Source organism: Gorilla gorilla, chromosome 18 (genome assembly GCF_029281585.2).
Source record: "Gorilla gorilla gorilla isolate KB3781 chromosome 18, NHGRI_mGorGor1-v2.1_pri, whole genome shotgun sequence".
Classification (NCBI taxonomy): domain Eukaryota; kingdom Metazoa; phylum Chordata; class Mammalia; order Primates; family Hominidae; genus Gorilla; species Gorilla gorilla.
The window spans coordinates 37518818-37533099 of NC_073242.2; the positions used below are offsets into that span (position 1 = coordinate 37518818).

At 46.8% G+C, this 14282-nt stretch overlaps 1 long non-coding RNA gene across 1 annotated transcript; it reads left to right on the top strand.

The window, feature by feature from the left end:
- Positions 1–358: 358 nt before the first annotated feature.
- LOC129527661 (uncharacterized) lies at positions 359–8463 on the top strand. Its single transcript, XR_008672677.2, has 3 exons — positions 359–1932; positions 5719–6016; positions 7902–8463. It is a non-coding gene; the product is annotated as an uncharacterized lncRNA (long non-coding RNA).
- The last annotated feature ends 5819 nt before the right edge of the window (positions 8464–14282 follow it).

A 14282-nucleotide genomic window follows, 5' to 3' on the forward strand; every position in this document is an offset into this window, starting at 1 on the left:
TTGTCCTTGTGATAGTTTGCTAAGAATGATGGTTTCCAGCTTCATCCATGTCCCTACAAAGGATATGAACTCATCATTTTTTATGGCTGCATAGTATTCCATGGTGTATATGTGCCACATTTTCTTAACCCAGTCTATCGTTTTTGGACATTTGGGTTTGTTCCAAGTCTTTGCTATTGTGAGTAGTGCCACAATAAACATACGTGTGCATGTGTCTTTATAGCTGCATGATTTATAATCCTTTGGGTATATACCCAGTAGTGGGATGGCTGGGTCAAATGGTATTTCTAGTTTTAGATCCCTGAGGAATGGCCACACTGTCTTCCACAATGGTTGAACTAGTTTACAGTCCCACCAACAGTGTAAAAGTGTTCCTATTTCTCCACATCCTCGGCAGCACCTGTTGTTTCCTGACTTTTTAATGATCGCCATTCTAACTGGTGTGAGATGGTATCTCATTGTGGTTTTGATTTGCATTTCTCTGATGGGTCTATTTATGTAAAACAAAGGGAGGGAAGTCTCATTTACATTAGTTTTTTTCATAGCCTTTTGAACTTTGCAATTTCTATGTTTCAGAACCTATTTCTTACAGTTTTTCTATGCTAAACTCTGTCCTGGTCAGTTCTAGAGTGTATGAAGAACCAAATGATGTAACTGTATGCGACCTGGCTGTAGTGGAACAAATTTGACTCTTAAGTATGCAGGCTCTAATTTTCCTGTCTGGTTTTGGTAAGTATTCCTTACACAGGTTTTTTCTTTGAAAATCTGGGATTGAGAGGTTGATGAATGAAAATTAATCCTTTCGCTTTGTTGTGTATAGGTTTGCAATAATTAGGTCAGAGTGGAGTTTTAAGGTCATGGAGGGGGCTGATGACTTACAAATAATGGGCTCTGATTGGGCAACTACTCATCTGAGTTCCTTCCACTTGACCTAATTAAGCTTGTGAAATTTACACTAAACCATGAGCTCATCTTTAAAAAGTTTTATTAAAAGATTTTCAGCTGTTCCAAATAGGACTTATTGGTGGAATGTGTTTTAAAGGATCATATCAGATGAATGAAAGGTATTTGATCCTTTATTTCCTTAATAATAAAATGATGGTTTGGAAAAATAGGCTAGAGTCTAACCACAGTGCTATTATTAGGCTTTCTTGTTAAACATAGGTCTAAGCCTAAGTATGTCAATACAACAAATACTTACTGTTTCATTTCTAGTAATAAAAAATAAAGTCTTTCTGGCATAAGGATGATTTTCATCTGGTTATTTTGAAACATTTTTGTAAAATAAATTTCCATCTATAAAGAACATTTTTATTTGTAAGGAGGGGTATGTCTCTGTGCACTGGAAGAGAGGGAGGACTAAATCACTGGGAAGTCTTATGATAAAGAAGCCATTGGCTTAAATCAGCAAAGCAAGCCATCCCTTGGTTTAAGGTGTTTTTCCTGGCCATCCTGTCTTGACTAGAACTTTACCTACACCTTCCTTTTTGGTTTAGGCAAATTATAGTATCTAAACCTGAAGTCTCAGCTCTGTGTCTTTGAGATATAAATGTTCTACCACGTCTTCTCTGGAACCTGATAACTATCTATCTCTTTAAAATGCAAGTCTAGGGAGATGACTCATCAGAAAAAGAAGAAAAAAGAGGTATTTGGAAATTGTGCAAATTAAAGCAGCCCCTGATGCCAAAGTCTACACATTCCTGAGTGAGTCAGTTCTGGCCAGTTCTAGCTGGATCAAGAGAGCTCTGCTGGGCAAGCCTGAAGAGCACCTGGATGGCGGACACCTGAGGAGCCAGGTGCCTGAAACTTCCTCCACCTGCTTGAGGAGCGCTAAAGCCCAGGTGCTGGCTGGACAACCCCTTCTGGTTGCCTAAGCAGGTGGCAGAAGAAGGAAACGAGGTCAGAGGCAGAGTGTTGAACCCTGCCTCCCAGGTGGGTGGAAGATGCCTGTCGCCAAACTGGGGCCCAGCTTGCCGGGTGAGATGGGTGAACTGGTGATCCCCCGAGAGAGTGGACGTCAGAACTACATGGTCCTGGACCTCACCTCGGCCAGCGAAGGAGAGAGAGGGTTAATGTTAGCTGCACGAGGCCCACTCTAGCCTTAAATTCTGAAATTCAAACCCTTCCCTTGGAGACAAAACAAACATGACAAGGAATTCTGACATCAGGGGACAAGAATCACAAGTTCCCTAGTGGGAGACTGAGGAGGCAGTGTCCTTCCTGCCCTTGGTCTACTGGCTGAGAACCTTCCTCAGCCTGACCTTTCCACATTGCACTTCCAGCTCTGTTTGCAATTTTCCTCCTTTAGTGCTGAGGGAATCCCAGTGTTCGATCCTGAAATCTATAGGTTCCTAATGGGTGGTTAAAAAAAACCTCAGCGAGAGAAGCAGAAAATGTTTCCTCTTCCTGAAAAACTGTAGAAAGGCAGGCACCATTCTGGGTGAGGACATGGTCCTTGCAAATGTCTTTGTGTTTTGTTTTGTTTTTTTTTATTTTGAGATGAAGTTTTGCTCTTGTTGCCCAGACTGGAGTGCAGTGGTGTGATCTCTGCTCATTGCAACCTCCACCTCCTGGGTTCAAGCAATTCTCCTACCTCAGCCTCCTGAGTAGCTGGAATTACAGGCACCTGACACCACACCTGGCTAATTTTTTGTATTTTTAGTAGAGATGGGGTTTTGCCATGTTGGCCATGTTGGTCTCTAACTCCTGACCTCAAGTGAGCCACCCGCTTCTGCCTCCCAAAGTGCTGGGATTACAGGATTGAGCCACCGCGTCCCACTGTGAGTGAGTGAGCCACTGCAAAAGTCTTTAAAGACAGCATGTTTCAGAGGCTGTGACGGTGCCCTGTGAACATGCCAAATCTCTCAGTCCCGGGAGCTCTGAGGAGCAGGCCCAGCTCCTTGCCAGGCTGATGGTACTGAAACTCTGCTCTCCAAGACATAACCTGATGGCCGTGCAAGATTTCTTAATTGACTGTGGACCGTGAGAGTCTGCATCTCATTTTAATTAAGACAGGAAAAGAAAGAACAAAAGAGCAACTCCCAGGTTATAGAGAGACTGGATTTTAGTATAATATTCAAGTGTAGCATTGCTAATAATAACAAACCTTTCCCCTCCCAAACGGTAAACACTTGCACTGCCTATTATACAAAAATTCAACCATCCTCTCTGTTCCCCCGATATCTCCTCCCCAGTGACCCCCCTCTCATGCGGCCTCATGAGCCTGGCCAGTGGTGAATGGCACTTTCATGGGCATGAGACTCCACGTGAGTGGGACTCAGCTGGGACCCCTCTCCACGTGGGAGCTGGAGAAGCCACCCTAGTACCAGCTTAAAGTGTCCGTGATGTCCCTGCTGCTGAGGTAGGGGCCGCCTCTGAGCTGGTCTCGGGGTGTGAGCTGCTGCTGGTAGTGGGCTCTGCCCTGAGGGCCTGGTGGCTGGTCGGAAGGGCAGGCACACATGGGTGACTCCCCAGGATCTCAGGCCACCTCCCCACCACAGTCCTGCACTGTGTGCTCCAGGCATGTGCTGAGTGCCTGGTCAATCACCAGTGCCCTATTGATCCCCGTCTCCAGAGAGATCATTTAGCGTCACTCCACAGAGGGGGAAACTGAGGCCCAGAGAAGTAAGGTGACTCTCCCCAGTCACAGGTCTGGTCAGCAGTAGGATGGGAGGCTAGTCCCTTGCTGTCTGACTCCCTGAGCCCACCCATATCCCAAGGCAGCCAACCTCTGCCCGCCCTGGCTCAGGCCCCGACTGGCCCCTGTGGTGGGTGATGTCTATCTTCCTGGCCTTTGTGCTCCCAGCCAACTGGGATGGAGCCTCCAGCTGGCATGACAGGTTGTAGCTACGGACAGAAGAGTGGCTGTGAGGCTGCCAGGAATCTCACCAGGGCCCCCTCCCAGGGCCTGTCCAGAGTGAGGTCTGGGTACCCCAGGCGTTGCCAGACCACAGGATCTGATGTTGGCCAAGAGGCTATGGCCACAGGCTTTCTGAGGCTGGCCCCCAGGGAGAGTTCAATCCTACTGTCCCAATTCCTGCCCTGGCCTTACCTCTCAGTCTCACCGAGCCGCTTCATGGTCCCAAACCAGGACCCAAAGTGCTGCTTGGGCTCAAGGTTGTAATTATTTGCAGCCAACTGGAGCAGCGGACCTCCTTGCTTACTTTGAATTCCTGGGTCCAGAGGGAAAAACTGGGTGGTGACAGGGACGGGACAGGGATGCCACAGGGGCCCTGTGGGGGTGTTAGATGGGGTGGTGGCCAGTCTTTGCTCATAGGGGACCCCCTCCTCCTCTCCAGTCCTGTCCCCACCTGTTCTCAGAGCTGGCTCAAGCAGCAGCTCCTCCAGGAAGGTGTCCTTGGTTTCAACCTGGTACTCCCACCTGCAGGTCTTCCTGGAGTGTCTCCTCTTTGTCTGTCTCCCCACAAATCTAAGACGAGGGGGATGGATTTGCCCACCGCTACTCACCGTATGACTCTTGTGAGGTTGATCTGTCTCCCCTGCAAGGCCAACAGCTGAAGTCCATCAGAAAGGGTCCTCTGGCCCAGAGCCAGCCCCTGCCCACCCCTGTCATGCTGCACCCAGGGTGCAAGACCCAGATCAGGTCTGGGTAACAGGAGGGGTATAGAGGGGCTGAGGCTCAGGGGCCTTCTAGCCTAACTTGTCTGGAGACAGTTGGGGAAACTGAGACCCCAAGCAGGGAGGTATGGCTCTGAGAGATTATTCTCATTAACCTGGAACACTTTTGCAAGCTGTTAGGTATAGGAAGTCTGTCACAGGTAAGAGAAATGCTTTTTGAGAGCATGAGAGACAGCAGGGTTGTGACAATATTGAAACACCACTGTGCAGATTCACCAATTGCCACCACCAGGAGCCCCCTGAGAGTCATTGCAGATGCACAGCCCTCCCCTGCAACCCCTGGACCTCCCCATGGTCTGGCACCTAAAGGGTTATGACTCATGGCAGGAATCAGGGCCCTCAGGATGCCCTGCCCACTCCAAGGTTTGCCTCTGCTCTGATTGGTCACTGACATTCAGATTGTCACCCAAATATAAGGACGTTAGCAGAAAGACTTATTCAATACAAGTGGACTCAGACATAGATAGGATTTGGGTTGCAAAAAGCCCCTTTTGTTCTTTTATTTTATTTTGGAAAAAACTGTTATTGTGAAAATTCACACATATATATAGAAAAAAACTCAATCAATACAAAAGGATAGACAATGAACAAATGAATTCCCCTTCCACTCCAGATCCGCACCTCAGATCCAGACCTCCTGAGCCCACTTCCCCCATCTCATCACAGATCCAGACCTCCTGAGCCCACTTTCCCCATCTCATCACAGATCCAGACCTCCTGAGCCCACTTTCCTCATCTCATCACCAGTGATTTCTTGGGCTCTGCATTAGTTTTCTATTGCTGCTGCAACAAACAGCTACAGACTCAGTGGCTTCCATTTCTGTCTTATAGTTCTGGTTGCCAAAATTCCTAAGAGGATCTCACTGGGCTAAAATCAAGGTGCTAGCGGGGCTATGTCCCTTCTGGAGGCTTAAGGGATGAATCGGCTCCCTGCCTTTTCTAGCTTCTAGGGGCTCCAGCTTCTAGGTTTGTGGCCTTCTTTCTCTATCCTCAAAGCCAGCAACAGCAGGTGAAGTCCTCGCCCATCGTGCATCACTCTCCCTTCTGCCTCCTTCAACTTTTTTTTTTTTTTGTATTTAGGGGGAACGAGTACAGGATTCTTACATAGTCGAAAAGCTCCTTATAGAGAAGCTCGGAACTTTCAATACAGCTTTGCCTTTTTTGCCATTTTAATTTTCCATTTAATTTAAATGTATTCTCTCATTTGACCTTCATACTCTGTGGAGAAATATTTCTATTTTGGCTTGTATTGACAAGCTGTTTTCACACAGCCCCCGCATCACCCAACCAACCAGCAGAGATCCTCATTCCCATGAAACAGATAAAGAAACTGAGGCCCAGGGAGGCTAAGTCCTGCCAGGATCATTCACCTTCCAAGGTAAGGAGCCAGTTCCAGGCCTGGGTTTGTGCAGCTCCAAGCTCCCCCGTCTTTCTACAATGCTAGATTTAGACTATAGCAATCTAGCAAGTGTGGCCACACAATGGTCAATTTGGATTTAGATGATGTTCTCTATAAATCCATTCTCCTCTCCCGTGTAAGCAAGGCAAAGTACTCTAGGCCATGGGGAGTCCCTGAAGACTCGATGAACTGCAGTGGCCACATCGGGAGGTTGCAGGTTGACCAGAACTCACTGACACAGCAGGAGAGCAGCTTGGAACCTGCAACTCAGCCAAGACCCAGTGCCTTGGATTGGGGGAGAAAACATGCAGCCATTCCTCTCTGTTGGCTAGAGGGGATTCTGGCTTTTCCTGCCAGAGCCACCCCTTTCCCTCCTCCTAAAGTTGATGGTGGTTCTTTAAGGAAAGGGAGAAGTGCACGGTGTGATAGGGCAGGAAGAGAAGAAAATGGAGGAGAGGAGGGGACTTTCCCATAAGCAGGCAGAAGAAAAGGCAGCTGTGGTGTGTGATGGACATGGAAGCAGTGGTGTCCAATGTGGGGTCAGCCCTAGAGGAGAGACAGAGAGAGAGACAGAAAAGTGAGAGAGTCCTGACCCTTACGATTAACATGGGATCTGCCTGCAAATGCTGTTTAGGGCCATCGCCTCTTCCTGTACTGCTATTTTTGAGAGTGATGCTCCTGAGCCCCATGACCCAGTCAAATTTGATGTCCCCTTGAGCCAGATTCAGTGCTGGGAGTCCAGTGTGATCTGCCTGCATCTTGCTGCATTGAGAACAGGCCAGATCTTGACACCAATACAGAGGCTGGATATGAACAGGCAACAGCTGGGTTTCTGAGTCAGAAAGCCTTGGTTAATTGCTAATTGCTTAGGCGAGTAATTCAATTTTGTTCAGTCAGATTCCTCAGCTATAAAATGCAGATGACAGTACTTATTCCTCCAGGTTGTGGGGAAAATGGAGATTCTGAGCACGATGTCCATTTCACAGAAAGGTACCAATTTGGTGGCTTATTTTCCTTTCTACCTTCAGAAGTGGCTATCCCTGCCACCCAAACAGACCCTTGACTCTCAAGTGGATGGGGTCCCATTTGCACAGGGGGAGAGCTTACAGCCTACGTTGAGTCTATACTTACCACTTAGTGAGCATGGTATCCGCTCAGGGGCCTCTGTGGGCATCCGTCTCCTCTGCGGCATCTTTCCTCCCCACCGCTGGGCCTGCACATGACCCCCTCCTTGGGTTAGGCCTCTGATCAGTGATGACCTTGGTATGGTGGTGATGGTCAGTCTTGGCACCAAATGAGCCAGTTTATATCATCAGCTATTCAATAAAACACTAATCTAGGTGTCACCATGGAAGTATTTTGTGACATTGTTATGTACGTGTTGTTACAAATGTGCATGATGCATTTACTACAGCATAGAATTTTGCCCGGGTGCCAGCCTGAAGTCTGTCCGACAGATCATAGCCATGTTAGTCCCACAGTCACAGGGGCCAATGGATTAAATTATTTTATCTCCCTTGAGAACTAAAAATAAAATCCTAAGCCCCCCACCCGACTTAGCAGACCCCCTTTTGGCCAACGGAACCTCAAATAAATCTTAAAATTCAGTTCTTGGCCATGACAGGACAGGAGGTCGGACATACCTCCCTGTACCTCATTCCCTCTTATGGTTTAGACCCAACGACTGAACAGCGTTAATGTTAAAATAGAGATCATGAGACTGACAGAACAGACTCTTTGTGGCAATAAGACCCCAAATTATAAACAGGACCTAGGGCCATGCCAGGCGAGGGTTAAGTCTTGTACCCTACTCTTAAAGCATAAACTAGATTCTAACTACCACATGGTTTTTATTTTTCTCTAGCAGCCAAGCAAGCACTGGCTGTGACAGAAGCAAGATTAAAACAGTTACAACTCACCCAGTTCACAGACGCTGAGTAACTGATCTCCTGCCCCACCAACCTTAATGACAGCTTTCACTGGACAAGGGACTGATTTCAGTAACTTTCTCCTGATAAGAGACCATCCTCCATGGACTGGTTCTGGCCAGTTTTAGAGGCTGTGCCTTTACAGAGGCTGAGTACCTTCATGTCCCTGCTTCACTTTCTGATGTGTAGGGCCTAATTATAATACATTTAAATGTCAAGTCTCCACCCCAGAATGAACATGCATGTTTATTGAATATGCATCTGTTACATCCTCTCTTATGAGTATTCTCATAAAATGATATAGCTCCTCTGATATCCTATTGAGTATGTATATGTAGCCAACTCATTCGGCTCAAATTCCTGTCCTCTCCTTCCCTCCCTGGAAATGCCTGCCTCTGGCCTTGGCTGTAGGCCACACTTCCCAGCCTGTCATAAGGGCCACCTTGCAGGCTGCAAACCTTTATAAGAAATAAAGCTCTCTTTTCTAAGTTTATAAAATAGTGTGATTTTTCAGTCGATGCTCTCTTTCTACACACACACACACACACACACACACACACACACACACACATACACACACAATTTATACAGAAAGAAATCTGGAGAATATATGTGGGAATGGATATTAAGTGTGTGGCACCATGGTGGAAGTAACATAAAGTTGGATTCAGCTAAATTTATTAATGTTGGCCCACTAAACAGAGATTCTGGATTCAGGGTTGTAGGTCAAAGCTTTAGAAAGGGCTCCAAGGGTTGGTTTGATCAGTTACTTGGTTGGTTGCTTGCTTGGTTGGTTGGTGCTTGCTTCCTTGCTTGGTTGTTTGGTTGGTTTGTTGCTTGCTTGCTTGTTGGTTGATTAGTTGGCTGTTTGCTTATTTGTTTGGTGTCTTGGTTGGTTGGCTGAAACAGAATCAGAGTTTACCTAAGGTACATAAAGTTGAGATGCCACAACTTCCTTGGTTTATGTGTACAGGAAGGTACGCAAAAACTCAGGGAGACTGGATTTATTATGTCAGACCTGCTCACTCACACTGGAGGGTCTACAGAACATACTTCTCACAACGATCGTGAGAAAGAATATTGTGAGAGCAGCCCAGTATCCTGGAAGAGCTTTGAGCTTGTGCTCTCAGTAGGCAAAATGTTAACAGCAGGAACTGCAGCCACTGGACTGGGATCTTTAAATAAAATGAGGATAATTGAATCCTGGGGTGGCAGGGAACATGGGCTGTCCTTAATCACCAAAGATGAGGTGGGTGTGGTCACCACAGTGGAAAGCAGTGTCAAAGCAGCAGTCAGAATGGTTTGACTCACAGAAACCCACGGCATTGTGTAGTCCATGGTATCCACAGGGAGAGCTAATGGGCTGTACCAAAGTCTTAGTTGTTCTTTAAAAAATGAAGAATTCTAGGTCAACTGAATAAAAGACTAACTCAAATTAATGAAACACAGATCTAAAACCCTCAATCAATTCCCAGACTTGAGCCAGTTCACAGGCCACAACCCCTTAAGTGAAGGGGAGGCTGGGTGATCTTGGGGAAGTACGCTGCTACATTGCCAAAAATTTACATTGTTAATCTTTTTCCCAGTCTTCCCCAAAGGGACCTACAGCCTTCTACCAGGATGACTGTGACTTACAGAAAAGAAAATTCTCAGATATTTGGGGAATTACTGGACACGGGCTCTCATTTAACACTATTATCACTATGTTGCCTATGATGGATTCACGCCCCTGGGTTCAAGCAGTCCTCCTACCTCAGCCTCCCAAAGTGCTGGGATTACAGACATGAGCCACTGTGGCCAGCAGAGCTTTGAAACTAGAACATGGAGGTCCAGTGGTAAAGATTTGACAAGTCTGGGAAGAGATTGGACCATGGCAATGTGGATGATTCTTTTTGTTTGTTTGTTTTTGCAACAGAATCTTGCTCTGTTGTCTAGGCTGGAGTGCAATGGCGCGATCTCGGCTCACTGCAACCTCTGCCTCCAGGGTCCAAGCAATTCTCCTGCCTCAGCCTCCTGAGTAGCTGGGATTACAGGTGCCCACCACCACACCAGGCTAATTTTTTTTTTTTTTTTTTTTTTTTGAGACAGAGTCTCACTCTATATCGCCCAGGCTGGAGTGCAGTGGCGCGATCTGGGCTCACTGCAAACCCCGCCTCCCAGGTTAACGCCATTCTCCTGCCTCAGCCTCACGAGTAGCTGGGACTACAGGCGCCTGCCACCGTGCCTGGCTAATTTTTTGTGTTTTTAGTGGAGACGGGGTTTCACCGTGTTAGCCAGGATGATCTCGATCTCCTGACCTCATGATCCGCCCGCCTCGGCCTCCCAAAGTGCTGGGATTACAGGGATGAGCCACCATGCCCAGCCACACCAAGCTAATTTTTGTATTTTTTTTTTTAGTTGAGACAGGGTTTCACCATATTGGCCAGGCAGGTCCCTGACCTTGTGATCCGCCCGCCTCGGCTTCCCAAAGTGCTGCGATGACAGGCGTGAGCCACCGTGCCTGGCCAATGTTGATGACTCTAAACAGCAGCCACTAATGTGAAAACCATCCAACTGGAAGCCCTGGCCTTGCCCAGAGGACACAGTCTGGGTGGTGGGCAGAGACTTCAGCTGCCTTCCAAGGCAAGCAGCTCCCTGCTGCCTGCTTGCTGGGGATTTTACTTACAGGGCAGAAGCTGGCAGGTGATTTGGGGGCAGGAATTGCTTCCTGGATGGTGTAGGATGAACCACACTCCCCAGGAAGGCACTCATCCTGGTGGCCTAACAGAAGCAGCCCTCACCCCAAAAGGCAATGCTGCTCCACTAATTTTATGGGGTGACTCCTTCTTGTAGGTTCCTTCCAGCTTTACCAGAAAAACACAGAACATCTTTCCTGACAGGGCATTGGTTTTGTTTTTGAACAGAGAGATCCTTCTTTTAAAAAGTTAGTTTTTCCTTTTTTTTTTTTTTTTTTGTAATGGAATCAACCTAGGTCCTAAGCCTAACAGGTTATTATTATTATTTTTATGATTTTTTTTGAGATGGAGTCCCACTCTGTGGCCCAGGCTGGAGGGCAGTGGCGTGATCTCGCCTCACTGCAGTGTCCACCTCCTGGGTTCAAGGGATTCTCCTGCCTCAACCTACAGAGGAGCCGGGATTACAGGCGTGCACCACCATGCCCGGCTAATTTTTGTACTTTTAGTAGAGATAGGGTTTTGCCATGTTGGCCAGGCTGATCTCAAACTCCTGACCTCAGGTGATCCACCCACCTCGGCCTCCCAAAGTGCTGAGAACACAGGTGTGAGCTGTCACACCCAGCCACAGGTTATTTTTGCTGATCTTCTCCCTCGTCCCACCCTCCACCCTCAAAGAAAATGCAGTACATCTACACCATGGAATACTACGCAACCCTGAAAAGGAACAAAATCATGTTTTTTTGTTTTTTTGCAGCAACACGGATGTAGCTGGAGGCCATTATCTTTTTTAATTATTTTTATTATTTTTTTATTTTTTCTATTCTACTTTAAGTTCTGGGGTATATGTGCAGAATGTGCAGGGTTGTTACATAGATATACGTGTGCCATAGCGGTTTGCTGCAGCCATCAACCCATCATCTACATTAGGTATTTCTCATAATGTTGTCCCTCCCCCAGTCCCCCACCCCTGCAACAGGCCCCAGTGTGTGATGTTCCCCTCTCTGGGTCGATGTGTTCTCATTGTTCACTTCCCACTTATGAATGAGAACATGCAGTGTTTGGTTTTCTGTTCCTGTGTCAATTTGCTGAACATGAGGGTTTCCAGCTTCATCCATGTCCCTGCAAAGGACATGAACTCGTCCTTTTTCATGGCTGTATAGTATTCCACAGTGTCTATGTGCTTTGTTTGTTTGTTTTGTTTTTTTGAGACCAAGTCTTACTCTGTTGCCCAGGCTGGAGTGCAGTGGCACGATCTTGGCTCACTGCAATCTCTGCCTCCTGGGTTGGAGCAATTCTCCTGCTTCAGCCTCCCGAGTAGCTGGGATTACAGCCATGCACCACCACGCCCGGCCAGTTTTTGTATTTTTAGTAGAGACGGGGTTTCGCCATGCTGGCCAGGCTGGTCTTGAATTTCTGACCTCAGGTGATCCACCCACCTCGGCCTCCCAGAGTGCTGGGATTACAGGCGTGAGCCATCGCGCCCAGCCAACAGTGTCTATGTGCTACATTTTCTTTATCCAGTCTATCACTGATGAGCATTTGGGTTGGTTCCACATCTTTGCTATTGTGAACAGTGTGGAGGCCGTTATCTTAAGTAAATTAACAGAATGTTGCGTGTTCTCACTTATAAGTGGGAGCTAAATGTTGTGTATATGTAGACACAGAGAAGGGAACAGATACTGGGGTCTAGTTAGGGGGAGAGAGGAATGTAGAAGGACAAGAGTTGAAAAAACCAACTGTGGGGTATTATGCTCACTACCTGGGTGATGGGATCACTCATACCCTAGACCTCAGCATCACACATCGTACCCATGTAAGAAACCTGTACATGTACCTCCTGAATCTAAACTGCTCCACCATTTGCACCAGCAATTCCAAGACTGGGCATCTACCCAAAGGAAAAGAAGTCATTCTACCAAAAAGACACATGCATGGTAAAATTCCTTGTTTTTTTTTTTTCTTTGTTTGTTTTTTGTTTTTTGAGACGGAGTCTCGCTCTATTGCCCATGCTGGAGCGCAGTAGCAATCTCGGCTCACTGCAACCTCTGCCTCCTGGGTTCAAGTGATCCTCCTGCCTCAGCCTCCTGAGCAGCTGGGATTACAGACATGTGCCACCATGCCTGGCTAATTTTTGTATTTTTAGTAGAGATAGGGTTTCACCATGTTGATCAGGCTGGTCTCGAACTCCTGACCTCAGGTGATCTGCCCACCTCAGCCCTCCAGAGTGCTGGGATTATAGTGCCCGGCCGTGTAAGGCTCATCACAGCATGACTTACAATAGGAAAGTCATGGAATCAACCCAGTTGCCCATCAGTGGGGTAATGGATAAAGCAAAAGTGGTTCTTCTACAGCATCGAATACTACACAGCCATGAAAAAGAATAAAATCATGTCCTTTGCAGCCACATGGATGTAGCTGGAGGGCATTATGCTTAATGAATTAACACAAGAACAGAAAATCAAATACCACATGTTCTTGACTGGATAAAGCAATTTTGGCCCTTCTACACCATGGAACACTGCACAGCCATGAAAAAGAATAAAATCATGTCTTTGCAGCCACATGGACGCAGCTGAAGGGAATTATGCTTAGTGACTCAATACGAGGAACAGAAAATCAAATACCACATGTTCTTCACTAGATAAAGCAAATGTGGTCCTTCTGCATCATGGAATACTACATAGCCATGAACAAGAATAAAATCATGCCCTTTGCAGCAACATGGATAAAGCTGAAGGGCACTATGCTTAGTGAATTGATGCCAGAAACAGAAAATCAAATACCACATGTTCTCAATTAGATAAAGCAAATGTGGTCCTTCTGCATCATGGAATACTACACAGCCATGAACAAGAATAAAATCATGCCCTTTGCAGTCACATGGATGAAGCTGAAGGGCACTATGCTTAGTGAATTAACACCAGGAACAGAAAATCAAACACCACATGTTCTCACTTATAGGTGGGAGTTAAACATTGCCTGCACCTGGACACAATGAAGGGGCACCACAGACCCTCAGGACTAATAGAGCAGGAAGCAGGGGAGGGGGTACAAGGGTTGAAAAATTACCCTGAGATTCTTTGAATTTCAGGCAGAAGGTAGCAACTGGAGAGATCTTTGGGTCACGGATTTTTCTGTTGCATTTTCTTGCTTGTTTGTTTTCTCTCTCTCTCTCTCTCTCTTTTTTTTTTTTTTAGAGAGGGAGTCTCGCTCTGTGACCCAGGCTGGAGTGCAGTGGTGCAATCTCAGCTCCCTACAACTTCTGCCTCCTGGATTCAAGCAATTCTTCTACCTCAGCCTCCCAAGTAGCTGGGACTACAGGCACCCGCCACCACACCTGGCTAATTTTTGTATTTTTAGCAGAGACAGGGTTTCACCATGTTGGCCAGGCTGGTCTTGAACTCCTGACCTCAGGTGATCCACCTGCCTCGGCCTCCCAAAGTGCTGGGATTACAGGCATGAGCCACTGCGCCTGGCCTCTCTTCTTACATATTTCTAGAACTCCTCTAGAATTTGGGGTTTGTTTTTCTTAATTACAAGGAATCAAGTTGAATCATTAGTGCATATATAAATATACATTTTATTTTTAGTACACATTATATACCTCAGGAATGTACAACGCTCAGTGCCTGGGTGACAGGA